The following is a 12520-nucleotide window of genomic DNA, read 5'->3' on the forward strand; positions in this document are numbered from 1 at the left end:
ATAAAGAGAAAAAAAAATTTTTTTTCCTTGTGATGAGAACTCTTAGGATTTACTCTCTTAACTTTTATACATACCATGTAGCAGTGTTAACTATAGTCATGTTGTACGTTACATCCCTAGAACTTACTTATCTTATAACTGGAAGTTTGTACCTTTTGACTCCCTTTATCCAGTCCACGCAACCCCACCTCTGGTAACCACAAATCTGATCTCTTTTTCTATGAGTTTGCTTGTTTGTTTGTTTTAGATTCTACATATAAGTTAGATTGTATGGTATTTGTCTGCCTTATTTCACTTAGCATGATGCCCTCAAGGTCCATCCATGTTGTCACATTGGTAGGATTTCCTCCTTTTTTATGGCTAAATGATATTCCACTGTATGTATATATGCCACATCTTCTTCATCTAGTCATCTGTTGATAGACACTTAGATTGTTTCCATGTCTTCGCTATTGTAAATAATGAGGCATAATCTCATTGTTCATAATAGCCAAAAAGTAGAAATAATCCAAATGTCAACGACTGATGAATCAATAAAACAAAGAGTGGTGTATTCATACGATGGAATATTTTTTGTCAATAACAAACAATGAAGCCCTGTTAGATGCCACAACAGGAGGAACCTTGAAAACATTATGATAAATGAAAGAAGCCAGTCACGAAATACCATATATTATATGATTCTATTTATATGAAATGTCTATAATAGGCAAATCTATAGAGACAGACAGTAGATTAGTGGTTGCTTAGGCCTGGGAGGGAAATGGGGACATTGGATGTTGATGGTTAATGGATAATAGGATTTCTTTTTGGTGTGATGAAAATATTCTAAAATTAGATTGTGGTGATGGCTATACAATTATGTGACTGTTCTAAAAACTGTTGAATTGTATGCTTTAATTGGGTGAATTGTATGGTATGCGAGTTATATCTCAACAGAGCTGTTAAAAACTCTGTCCATTTAACTACATTAGCAGATCTAATGAGAAAAATCTGCATGTTCTATCAATTGGTGCATATTTATATTAGAACTGGAAGTGGCTTTGGATAACGTTACTGTCTTATTCCAAAATAGTCTCTCCACTGGCTACCACCACTCTCATTTCCAAGGTAATTAACGTGACCCTGCATTGTGTCCAAACTCAGGGTAAAATCCTTAAGTATGGCCCTTACTGAACAACAAATCATTCCACTCTTAGAGACCCACTGTAAGACAGAGAGTGCATCTGGAGGACACCCGTGGTGTAACCCCAGCCTGCAACTGAAAGGGCCCAGCCTTTGTCATTCCTGAGCTGGTTTGGCCTCTCTAGTCCAGAGGAATAGTGGACACATGAATATTGCCAGTGAGAAAAGAGAAAAGGATACGAAGTTTCCAATATGCAGCCTAATTTTGTCACGATTCAGGCTGGTCAGACCCTGTCCTGGATGTAAAGCCAGGAATGATAAACAGCTTTGTGAGACAGCTAGAAGACAACATTCACTTTTAGGGCCTTGAGCTCTCCAGGCAGCCCAGATAGAGCCCATTCTCCAATTTTCAGCTCACCTCACTCAGATGACTTTACAGGAAATAGAAACGTTTCTAGGTATTTAGTTATATAGACAGACCTGATACTGAAAATAACTCCTAGGCTTATGCTGCTTGGGCACGGACTATTCAGGAGACCTCCTGGAAGTATGCAGAAGAATGGGGAAGGGAAAATAGCAAATATCAAGTGAGATGAAGTCTTGCATAATGTAAACTAAAAAAAATTTTGTCTAAGGCAATTATGCTTTTATTTTCCAGAATAAATAAGGTCACATGAAGTTAAATAGTTTGTCTAAGTGGTTAGGTAGAGATTTGTTAAAAATCATGTAAAGAGAAATAGGCACTCAGATTGGAAGACATGAAAGAACAGGATTTTTTTTTTGGGGGGGGGGGGCTACACGGGCCTCTCACTGCTGTGGCCTCTCCCGTTGCGGAGCACAGGCTCTGGACGCGCAGGCTCAGCGGCCATGGCTTACGGGCCCAGACGCTCCGCGGCATGTGGGATCCTCCTGGACCGGGGCACGAACCCGTGACCCCTGCATTGGCAGGCGGACTCTCAACCACTGTGCCACCAGGGAAGCCCAAGAACAGGATTTTTAAAGAAAAGCATGTAGGGAGGAATATTAATTCAGTAACTCGGTTGACAAGGCTGTGGACCATAGGTTAAAAAGCAGTAGCACTGGCCTATGTCTAAACATTGACACATTTCTGACCTTTCTTGCGTTCACCAAGGATGCAGATGAATAAATACATACAGCTTTTATGAGAAGAGCTAAGTCCTCTGGCACGGTTCTGGGGAGAGTCTGATTCACTTGGAGGACAAGTGTCATCTTCAAGACAAGACGTATCAAATGTACTCTGAATTTCTTATAACTAGACAGAGTGACAGCCTTCCCTGGCCCTTACCATCTGTCTGGATGAGGTGTCCTTCTGTGTTCTGACAGCACCCTGGACCTACCCTTACTATTACACTTGAATTATTTTCTAAGCTTTTTTATTTTTTTTTATCTGCTTTCCCCACTAGACAAGGAACTTCTCAGAAACTAAAACATTGTTGGCCATTGTGTGGTTTTCAGTTTTCGAGAGCCTCTTATTAGAGTTACTAAGGCAGGCATACTTTCCCATCTCTGGTAGCGTTTCAATTTCAGGAGTTCTGTAAGCCAGCTGGCTCCTTCACAGATTAGGTGATTCAAAGGTTGACACCATACCAGGACTCTGCCGTAAGACCTTGGGGTAAGTCAGATTGTTGTACAATACTGAGTTTCACTAATGGCTGGGCTCCGAGATGGATGCCTTTTACAGAATTGCTCACTAGAGTGGGTTTAGTGTCATTGCATTGGCTTCAAGTCACATGTTTTTCAGATGGCATTGTCACATGGCCTTTGGACATTAGAAATGCGCTCCCCCCAGTTGGGCACCCACATGAGCTTTATCTGTTATTTCAGCCATGTTTATGTGAGACGCTTAAGAAACAAATTACTCAGTGGCAACCATAGGACCTGAAAGAATTCAAGCACCTCCCTATTGCCTCTCTTCATGGGAGGGGTGGGTGGGGGCAGGGTCATATAGCCATTGAAAATTCTGATTTTTCTCCCAGATATGGAATCAGAAATTTTATTTTCTTCCTTGTATGTTTCAGACCATCAAACCTAATCCCAGATCTTGTCTTCTTTTGTTTGTTTGAACTCATTCTCTTTCTCTGAATGGAAATCTCACCAAATCTTTGGGTGATGATCTTTTCATTTACACCACTTAAGTAAAAGTTACAATAGACACAGTTTCTCTTTTCTGGGCTGCCTCTGTCAGTGCAGACACTATGTACGTTTGAATAAAGAACAGTAAATAAAGTCCATGAGTGCCCCTAAGCAGCATCAGCCTGTGTGAGCCAGTCTTTTATCTCCAGAGTTATAGGAGCTCCTTCTGCCTCTGCTGCTGAGGCTCCTAGGATAAGAGACCAGCAGACAGACATGCAGCATTCTGTATTTCAGGAAATACACATAGATGGACTTTGGAGTGAAGAAATGGTATTTGTGGAAACCTTTGCCCAGAGTTGTACATCTGTGTGCCACGTGGCAGGGATTTCTCTGACTCTGGAACAAAGAACAAAGAGCATTTTAGTTAGTCACGCTGACGAAAACACCAAAGAAGCAGAACTCACAGGTGTGTGAGTAACAATAACGTACTGCCAGTCCCCACCCCTCCTGGAGGACCACCTGTCGTGTCTTCAGCTCCTCAAGTAGAGATTTCTTGAAGCATTCCAGCTCCAAATCTGTTTTTTTTTTTTTCTTTTAATCTATTTTTGGATGTGTTGGGTCTTCGTTGCTGCGCCCGGGCTTTCCCTAGTTGCAGCGAGCGGGGGTCTACTCTTCGTTGCGGTGCACAGGCTTCTCATCGCGCTGGCTTCTCTCGTTGTGGAGCACAGGCTCTAGGCATGCAGGCTTCAGTAGTTGTGGCACACGGGCTCAGTAGTTGTGGCTCACGGGCTCTAGAGCACAGGCTCAGAAGTTGCGGTGCACTGGCTCAGTTGCTCCGCGGCATGTGGGATCTTCCCGGACCAGGGCTCGAACCCGTGTCCCCTGCATTGGCAGGCAGATTCTTACCCACTGTGCCACCAGGGAAGTCCCAAATCTGGGGTTTTAAAACAGTAAAACTATTATAATATCAAAACCATCACCCAGGCCCTAGTGATCCATTTTTAATGATGACGAGCTTAGCGCTTTCATGGAATCATAAAACCTGAAGGTAGCCAAAAACCTGGAAGTCAGTGTTTCCCACCTTGGTGGGGCTGAGGGGGTGCCTACGATCCAGTGTCACAAAGCCTCTCGGAGGCCCAACAAGCCCCACGACACCTGGAGGGCGTCTTTAAAACACATGACTTATAAATATAATAAATTTTCTTGGTAGAAAGATTTTAAATTATATAAAATCATTAAGACATTTTCATAATCCCACAACAGCACATTTTGTTCACCATGCTCTTTTGTGATTAAAGATATAATTGACACATTAAATCTTACAGAATAAAACAGAGAAATGTGGAGTTCTACTTTTGATGTTTAAATCCTGGATTTTGCCACTTATTTCATAAAACATCAAAGCATGCTTGGACAGGGACCTGCTTCAAGATAGGCCGTATATTACAATAGGCTGTAAAAAATTGCAAAATCAAGCCAGCTCCATGAGAGTGTGCACAGCATGACATTCTCTGAAGATCCTGGCGAGGCCGAGAAAATCCTGCACTCCTAATTGCCTAAATCCTACTTTTGTCACTTGCTGGGCACAGTCCGTAATCAGTGGAAGGATTCTGGAGGTGTGTGATATTACCCCTGAGTTCTTATCACAGACGCTAAAATTCAGACAATTAAATTTGAGAGAAAGCAATCTCGAGGAGTTGAAAACAGAGTGATTGAGGTTTGTGGATTAGTGCTGATCTTGGACTGATTAGAGCTGCCAACAGAAGCCTCCAGCTGCCCTGAAGAGGTAAAGAGGCAGATCTTTGGAGGGCAGTTTCTAATCTTATGTGAAGTGATCTGGGCTTAGAAGGGAGTTCTGCCAGAATGAGGATCAGGTAAGCGCTAAGCTAAGTTCTCTTGGCCTTAACTCCATGCATTTGTTGAGACGATGCCTGCTTTGGAGGGATCTTTAGTTCTGTAAACTCTGCAGACCCAGTGGACCATCTGAAGGCAGGCCTACTTGCAAATAAGCACCCCCTGGGTATGAGATAAATGGGTATATACCCTTGCCTTTTTTTTACCTCGCTTTTCATTGCATTCTTCAATTTCCAGCTCTGAAATGTAACAGAGAAAAAAAAATCAGCACCTGTCCTGGCTTCAGTTCTGTTATCTGAACAATTACAGGGTTGGTTGGATGGGCTCATCACTGAGTACCCTCCCCGGTTCTGCATTCTCTGGTCTGTGGTTCTAAAAACTAAATGTCCTGCGCTAGGCAGGAGCAGTGTGACCTCTACTCAGATCAACAGTGCTGGCCTTTTGAAAAAGCTGGGCTGTTTATTAAAGCAGTGCTGCAGTGACTGCCCCTCTAAACCCAGTTCTTCGCTTGTCAATTAAAGTGTAGGAAGTGGGGCTTCCCTGGTGGCGCAGTGGTTGAGAATCTGCCTGCCTATGCAGGGGACACGGGTTCGAGCCCTGGTCTGGGAAGATCCCACATGCTGCGGAGCAACTCAGCCCGTGAGCCACAACTACTGAGCCTGCACGTCTGGAGCCTGTGCTCCACAACAAGAGAGGCCGCAATAGTGAGAGGCCCGTGCACCGCGATGAAGAGTGGCCCCCGCTTGCCGCAACTAGAGAAAGCCCTCGCACAGAAACGAAGACCCAACACAGCAAAAATAAATAAATAAATAAATAAAGTGTAGGAAGTAAGGGCCACCAGCAAGGGGGCTTCAAAGAATAGGAAAGGAAAGAAAGAGGATGTGGGTGAGAGGCAGTACTTTTGCTTTTTAAAAAAATAATAATTTTCTTCTTATTTTTATCTTTTTGAGTTTCAAATGCACATTACTTATTAACTGATTACCACTTTTGTTTGCATATGGTGCATTACCTTAATTTTTTAGGAAGCATTTTGTTAAATGACTTCTACAATAGTTTTTCCTTAATTTCAACATTCTCCTGAAAGGGTCTTTAAAGTACTTGGAATGCATGCTACCTTTCAGAAAGCTTCATTACTTCTCTCTCTAACAACTGTGAGGTGGGAAGTTTTGACTCTTTCTTTTGAATAAAGAGGAAACTAAAACGCATAAATATTAAGCACATCAGGGAAGCAGAATTAGTCTTGCTTATAGGGTCATTAAAAGGTGTACAATTTACAATTCTGTCAGAGAGGGAAGGGAGTTTCAACCATGAGTAAAATCACATGGATGTCTAAATACCCTACAGACTGCTGCTCTAAGACAGATAGATGACTGCGGCAGCATCTAGACAAATACCCAGATAATTTTATTTTCCCTACTAGGTATCTTTCTTCTAGGCTAACTGTCTTCAGCCAGCTACCTTGTCCCTTCTTTATGCTTCAGCAGTGACGACCCATAAAGGTTGAAAATTGAAGCTGTCCCCTTGCATCTCAGGCCAAAATTGCAACTCCTTCAGATCTCCCTGGAGAGCAAAGTGAAATCAGATCGACAGTGTTATAGAAAGCTAACTGCCCAGGATGTAGCTCAGGACCCCAGGTGAGTTAGGTCAACTCTGACCTCTCCCCCAAGGCCTTGGTTAACTCTGAGGGTATGAAATGGAACTGAGTGAGGCCTTCTCCAGAGATTAAAGATGAGGGGGTCAAGAAAAAAAGACCCATTCCCCAAAACCGGAGAACAACTTTCTTGAGTAGTACAAATCCATTCAGTAGAATTTTTGTTATTAGAATCAGAGAATGGAAGAAACTCTGTGAAGTCATCCAATTTGTCCCCTGCTTTCGAATAATTAACAAGCATTCATCGAATTACTCCCTGCACCCTCAGGCATCTACCGGGATGGAATCCAACCCATAGCACTTTTCAAGACGGGAATTATCTCAAAGTATCCTTTGGTAATCTTTGCCAATGTCTCACCAGCGTCAGCCACCCAGTTAATATCTAACCTAAATCACCCCTGCTACTTATTTAAGCCTTTTTTTTTTTTTTGGATACCTTAGGAGATGTGGGAAAACAGCAAGTATCCTTTCCTGGAAACTTCTCAATGCTGTGATTCAGAGTGAACAGAGCATGCAAGGGAGAATCTCAAAGAACGTTGACTGTTTAATTTTCCCAATAAGAAAAGAGTCAGGAGTAAAGTTATGTATTTGACTTTTCCATTTATTAGCTCTGTGGTCTTGGACAAGTAATGTAACACCCTTAAGCTTCAGTTTCTTCTTTCGTAATAAAAATGTAACACTTAAACCGAAGATTATTATAATGGTTTAAAGGAGTAATATATGCAAAAAAAAATTGTCAACTGTGAAGTGTAATACAGATGCCAGATACAGTAAAATTTTTCATTTGTTATGAGGATTAAGTAGGAAGAATAATGGTAAAATAAGTGTTGGGAGGATGTAGAGAAATTGGAACCCTCGTTCATTGCTCATTGGAATGTAAAACAGTGCAGTACTGTGGAAAGTAGTAGAGTGGTTCCTCAAAACACACATACACACACACACACACACACAGAGAAATACCATATGATCCAACTACTACTACTATATGATCCAATTCTACTACTGGGTATATACCCCAAAAATTTGAGAAGGATTCAAACAGATATTTTAATACAAGCATTCATAGCAGCACTATTCACAATAGCCAAAATGAAGAAACAACCCAAATGTCCATCCATGGATGAATGAACAGGCAAAATGTGGTATATACATACAATGGAATATCATTCAGTCTAAAAAAGAAATGAAGTTCTGACACACACTACAACATGGAAGAACCTTGACAACGTGATGCTAAGTGAAATAAGCCAGACACAAAAGAACAAAGATTGTATGATCAATTCCAGTTATATAAGGCTAGTCAGACTCATAGAAACAGAAAGTCAAATGGTTATTGCCAGGGGTTAGGGAGGAGGGGAGGAGAGGAAGTTATGGTTTAATGGGTACAGAGTTTCAGTTTGGGATGATGAAACATTTCTGGAGATGGATGGTGGTGATAGTTGCACAGCAATATGAATGTGCTTAATGCCACAGAACTGTACACTTAAAAATGGTGAAAATGGTGAAGTTTATGTCATGTATATTTTATCACAATGTAAAAAAGAAGATAATGGTCACTACATGGTCCCCACTTGGCAAAGGATATGGGGGATATGAATATAAAAGAAAACATATGGAAGTTACCATTTTGTTAGAAAAACTGGACAATACATAAAACAGTCCAGACTAATAGGCACCACTCTGTGATTCGAAGCTTCTCAAGAGGTGCAAGGAGGCAGTAGTGAGCATGCTGGATCGGAGTGACTAGAGAAGGCTGACTCCATGGATATGCAGACCTCGACTGGACATAGGCCTTTGAATGAGCACAGTCAAAACTTTATTTCCAGGCTTAGGAAGCATCTTCCCAGCAACTAGCCCTCTTGTCTGCACCTCAGAAAGCAGCCATTTTCCTCCCATTCCAATTTGAACGCCAGGAATCCGGTGCAATAACTGATTCGTTGGCATTTTATATTGTGTAGCACCTTCATTCCAAGAGACTGCCCAGAGAACTAGAGACAGGCATTCAGCATTATTTTTTTTAATTGAATGATAGTTGATTTACAATATTGTGTTAATTTCAGGTGTACAGCAAAGTGATTCAAAGTTATATATTTTTTCAGGTTATTTTCCATTATAGGTTTTTATAAGATAGCGAATATAGTTCCCTGTGCTATATAGCAAATCCTTATTGCTTATCTGTTTTATGTATAGCAGTTTCTATCTGTTAATTCCATACTCCTAAGTTGTCCATCACTCATCCCTTTCCCCTTTGATAACCGTAAGTTTTCTATGTCTGTAAGTCTGTTTCTGTTTTGTATGCAGATTCATTTTTGTATTAATTTTTAGAGTCCACATAAAAGCAATATATATGTATATGTCTTTCTCTGACTTACTTATTATGATAATCTCTAAGTCCATCCATGTTGCTGCAAATGGCAATATTTCATTCCTTTTATGGCTGAGTAATATTCCATTGTATATGTATATATCATATCTTCTTAAACCAATCATCTGTTTATGGGCACTTACGTTGTTTCCATGTCTTGGCTATTGTAAATAGTACTGCTATGAACGTTGGGGTACGTGTATCTTTTCGAAATAGAGTTTTCATCTTTTCCAGATATATGCCCAGGAGTGGGATTGCTGGATCATGCGGTAGCTCTATTTTTAGTTTTTTAAGGAAGCTCCATACTGTTCTCCATAGTAGCTGCACCATCTTATAGTTCCTCCAACAGTGTAGGAGGGTTTCCTTTTCTCCGCACCTTCTCCAGAATTTATTATTTGTAGACTTTTTGATGATGGCCGTTCTGACCAGTGTAAGGTGATACCTCATTGTGGTTTTGATTTGCATTTCTCTAATAATTAGTGATGTGGGGCATCTTTTCATGTGGCTGTTGGCCATCTGTATGTCTTCTTTGGAGAAATGTCTATTTAGGACTTATATGCCCATTTTTTGATTGGGTTGTTTGTTTTTTGATATTGAGTTATATGAGCTGTTCGTATGTTTTGTATATTAACCCCTCATTGGTTGCATCGTTTGCAAGCATGTTCTCCCATTCCATAAAATGTATTTTCATTTTGTCGGTAGTTTCCTTTGCTGTGAGAAAGCTCGTAAGTTTGCTTAGGTCCCACTTGTTTGTTTTTGCTTTTGTTTCTTTTGCCTTGAGAGACTGATCTAAGAAAATATTGGTATGATTTATGTCCGAGAATGTTTTGCCTATATGTTTTCTTCTAGGAGTTTTATGATGTAATGTCTTATATTTAGGTCTTTAAACCATTTTGAGTTTATTTTTGTGTATGGTGTGAGGGAGTGTTCTAATTTCATTGATTTACATGTAGCTTTCCAGCTTTCTCAGCACCACTTGTTGAAGAGACTGTCTTTTCTCTATTGTATATTCTTGCTGCCTTTGTTGAAGATTAACTGACGTTAGGTGTGTGGGTTTATTTCTGGTCTCTCTGTTCTGTTGCATTGATCTATATGTCTGTTTTTGTGCCAGTACCATGCTGTTTTGATTACTGTAGCTTTTAGTGTTGCCTGAAGTACAGATAGGCATTCTTAAATGCCTATTTGAAACTGGAAAATGAGAGGCGTGGCATAGAGTAAACCAAAAGGCTGAGTATTGATTGACACATTATCTGGGTTAAGCTAAGGGAATCAGGAGTTAATCATTAATGTCATCATATACCTACAGTTTAATGCCAGTACAGAGGTACTACATTGTTGCTGTAAGTACAGTCTTTGCAGTCTACCAGAAAAAAAAATTTTGCTCTGGTTTGGTGATAGCAGAAAGAGGTGATTGTAGTGGATTTTACAGAGAATGGGGGCATCAGGCTGAGTAATGTAATGGAAAGAGCAAGACTTTGGTGTCAGACAGACCTGGATTCGGATCCCAGTTCTGCCACTTAGCACCTTGTGAATTTGAAAAGTTATTTCATTTTTCTTAGTTTCTCATATGGAGCATAATAATACCTACATCACTAGGTTTAAGATAAGATTATGGCAATTTTTATAATGTCCCTTAAACATAAAGGGCACTCTAATAATGAGAAGAAAACCAGCAGAAAAGTTTTCAGTAGAGATACCTGTGATTGCTTCTAGATTATAATAAAAATAGCTAACTTTCACGGTACTAATATTTTCCCCAGGAATATTCTAATAACTTTACATTTTGAACTCTTAACCCTTGGGAAAATCCTATCAGGTAGGTAGCATAGTTATCCTCACTTTACATTTGAGGAAGCTGGAGCACAGAGAGGTTAAGATACTTGCCAAATGTCACAAAGCCAATAAAAGTTGGCACCGAAGTCCCTGTTCTGAACTGTGATAATATAGACCAGAGGTGATATTAGATAGCCTCCTAATGAATGAATTCACTGTGCATAAAAATATGTAACTTCGGTTTTAATAATAAGATGATTAGGAAAAAACAAAATAACATGCATCTTTAAATCTCTGTAGCGAATCATATAATGGTTATTTTATGGTCATATTAAGTTTCTATTCAGCAGCTAATTCCAAAGATACAGATAATCAAGAAACATAAATCACCATGTCATATTAATAAGATATGTCTTTCTCACATATAGACACTAAAACATTTAAAGACAGAAGTGTGCCAGTTTTAATTGCTTAAGTTCTCGTATTTGTGATAATTTTAGAATTCAAAAGTTTTAATATAGATAAGTTCAATGTGTACATTTTTCCAATTAGTATTAAAAAAAGAAATAGATTATCTCTAAGGATTCAGGTTCCTTTTTATTCACAGTAAGACTAAAATTCTAAAATATTTACATGGGTAAAATTGTACATCAAGAATACCACACATATTGTAGAGGAATGTGGGCTTGCCTTGGTTGCTTACTCACTTACTTGATATAAGTTAGAAAAATTATGGCCCAGAAAACTCCAGAAAAATGGAAAGATGTTTCCCAGAAAAATGGAAAGATGTTTCACTTTTAAGTAATTGAGTAGACCAGTAACCGTAGAGGAAGTTAGAACCGTATTTCTCAAAAGGACACCAGGCCCCAATGACTCATGATACATAAGTTGTTCAAGACCAAAGAAAAAGCTGAAAAGCTTGTCAATTTGTATCTGGTATAAACTCAGTGTCAAAAGTGGACAAAGATAGGGCTTCCCTGGTGGCGCAGTGGTTGAGAGTCTGCCTGCCAATGCAGGGGACACGGGTTCGTACCCCGGTCCAGGAAGATCCCACATGCCGCAGAGCGGCTAGGCCCATGAGCCATGGCCACTGAGCCTGCGTGTCCGGAGCCTGTGCTCCGCAACGGGAGAGGCCACAACAGTGAGCGGCCCGCAAAAAAAAAAAAAAAAAAGTGGACAAAGATAGGAGGAAAAAAGAAAACTATAAGCCAATCAAGAATTTGGAGAGTTTTAATGTATCAATTGTCATTTATTACATTTTGAGATTTAAGGATAAGATTTCTATGATACCCTTGATAGATGTCAAAAATGTTTTAGTAAAATTTAACACCCATTCCTGATTAAAACAAGAAAGTCTCTTAGTAAAATAGGAATAGAAGGAAACTTCCCTAACTGGATACGGCATATCTAGTAGAAACCTAAATCTCCTTAGTTTGGGCAAATACCAAAGAAGCTTATTTCTCACTTATGTAATAGTCCAAGGTGAGTGTTTCTGGTTAGCAAGCCCTACACACAGTCTTTCAGGTACTCAGAATCCTTGCATCTTTTGGCCCCATCTCCTAGAACCTCATCCTCTATATCCAGCCTTGAAAAGGAGGATGGAGGAGTACAAGTGTGAGTTTCTCATGGGCCTGGCATATGTACTGTTCACATTACCC

This window comes from Delphinapterus leucas, chromosome 13 (assembly GCF_059928025.1).
Source record: "Delphinapterus leucas isolate spDelLeu-1000000601 "Yukka" chromosome 13, BTC_Dleu_Yukka2, whole genome shotgun sequence".
NCBI classification, from domain to species: Eukaryota; Metazoa; Chordata; class Mammalia; order Artiodactyla; family Monodontidae; genus Delphinapterus; species Delphinapterus leucas.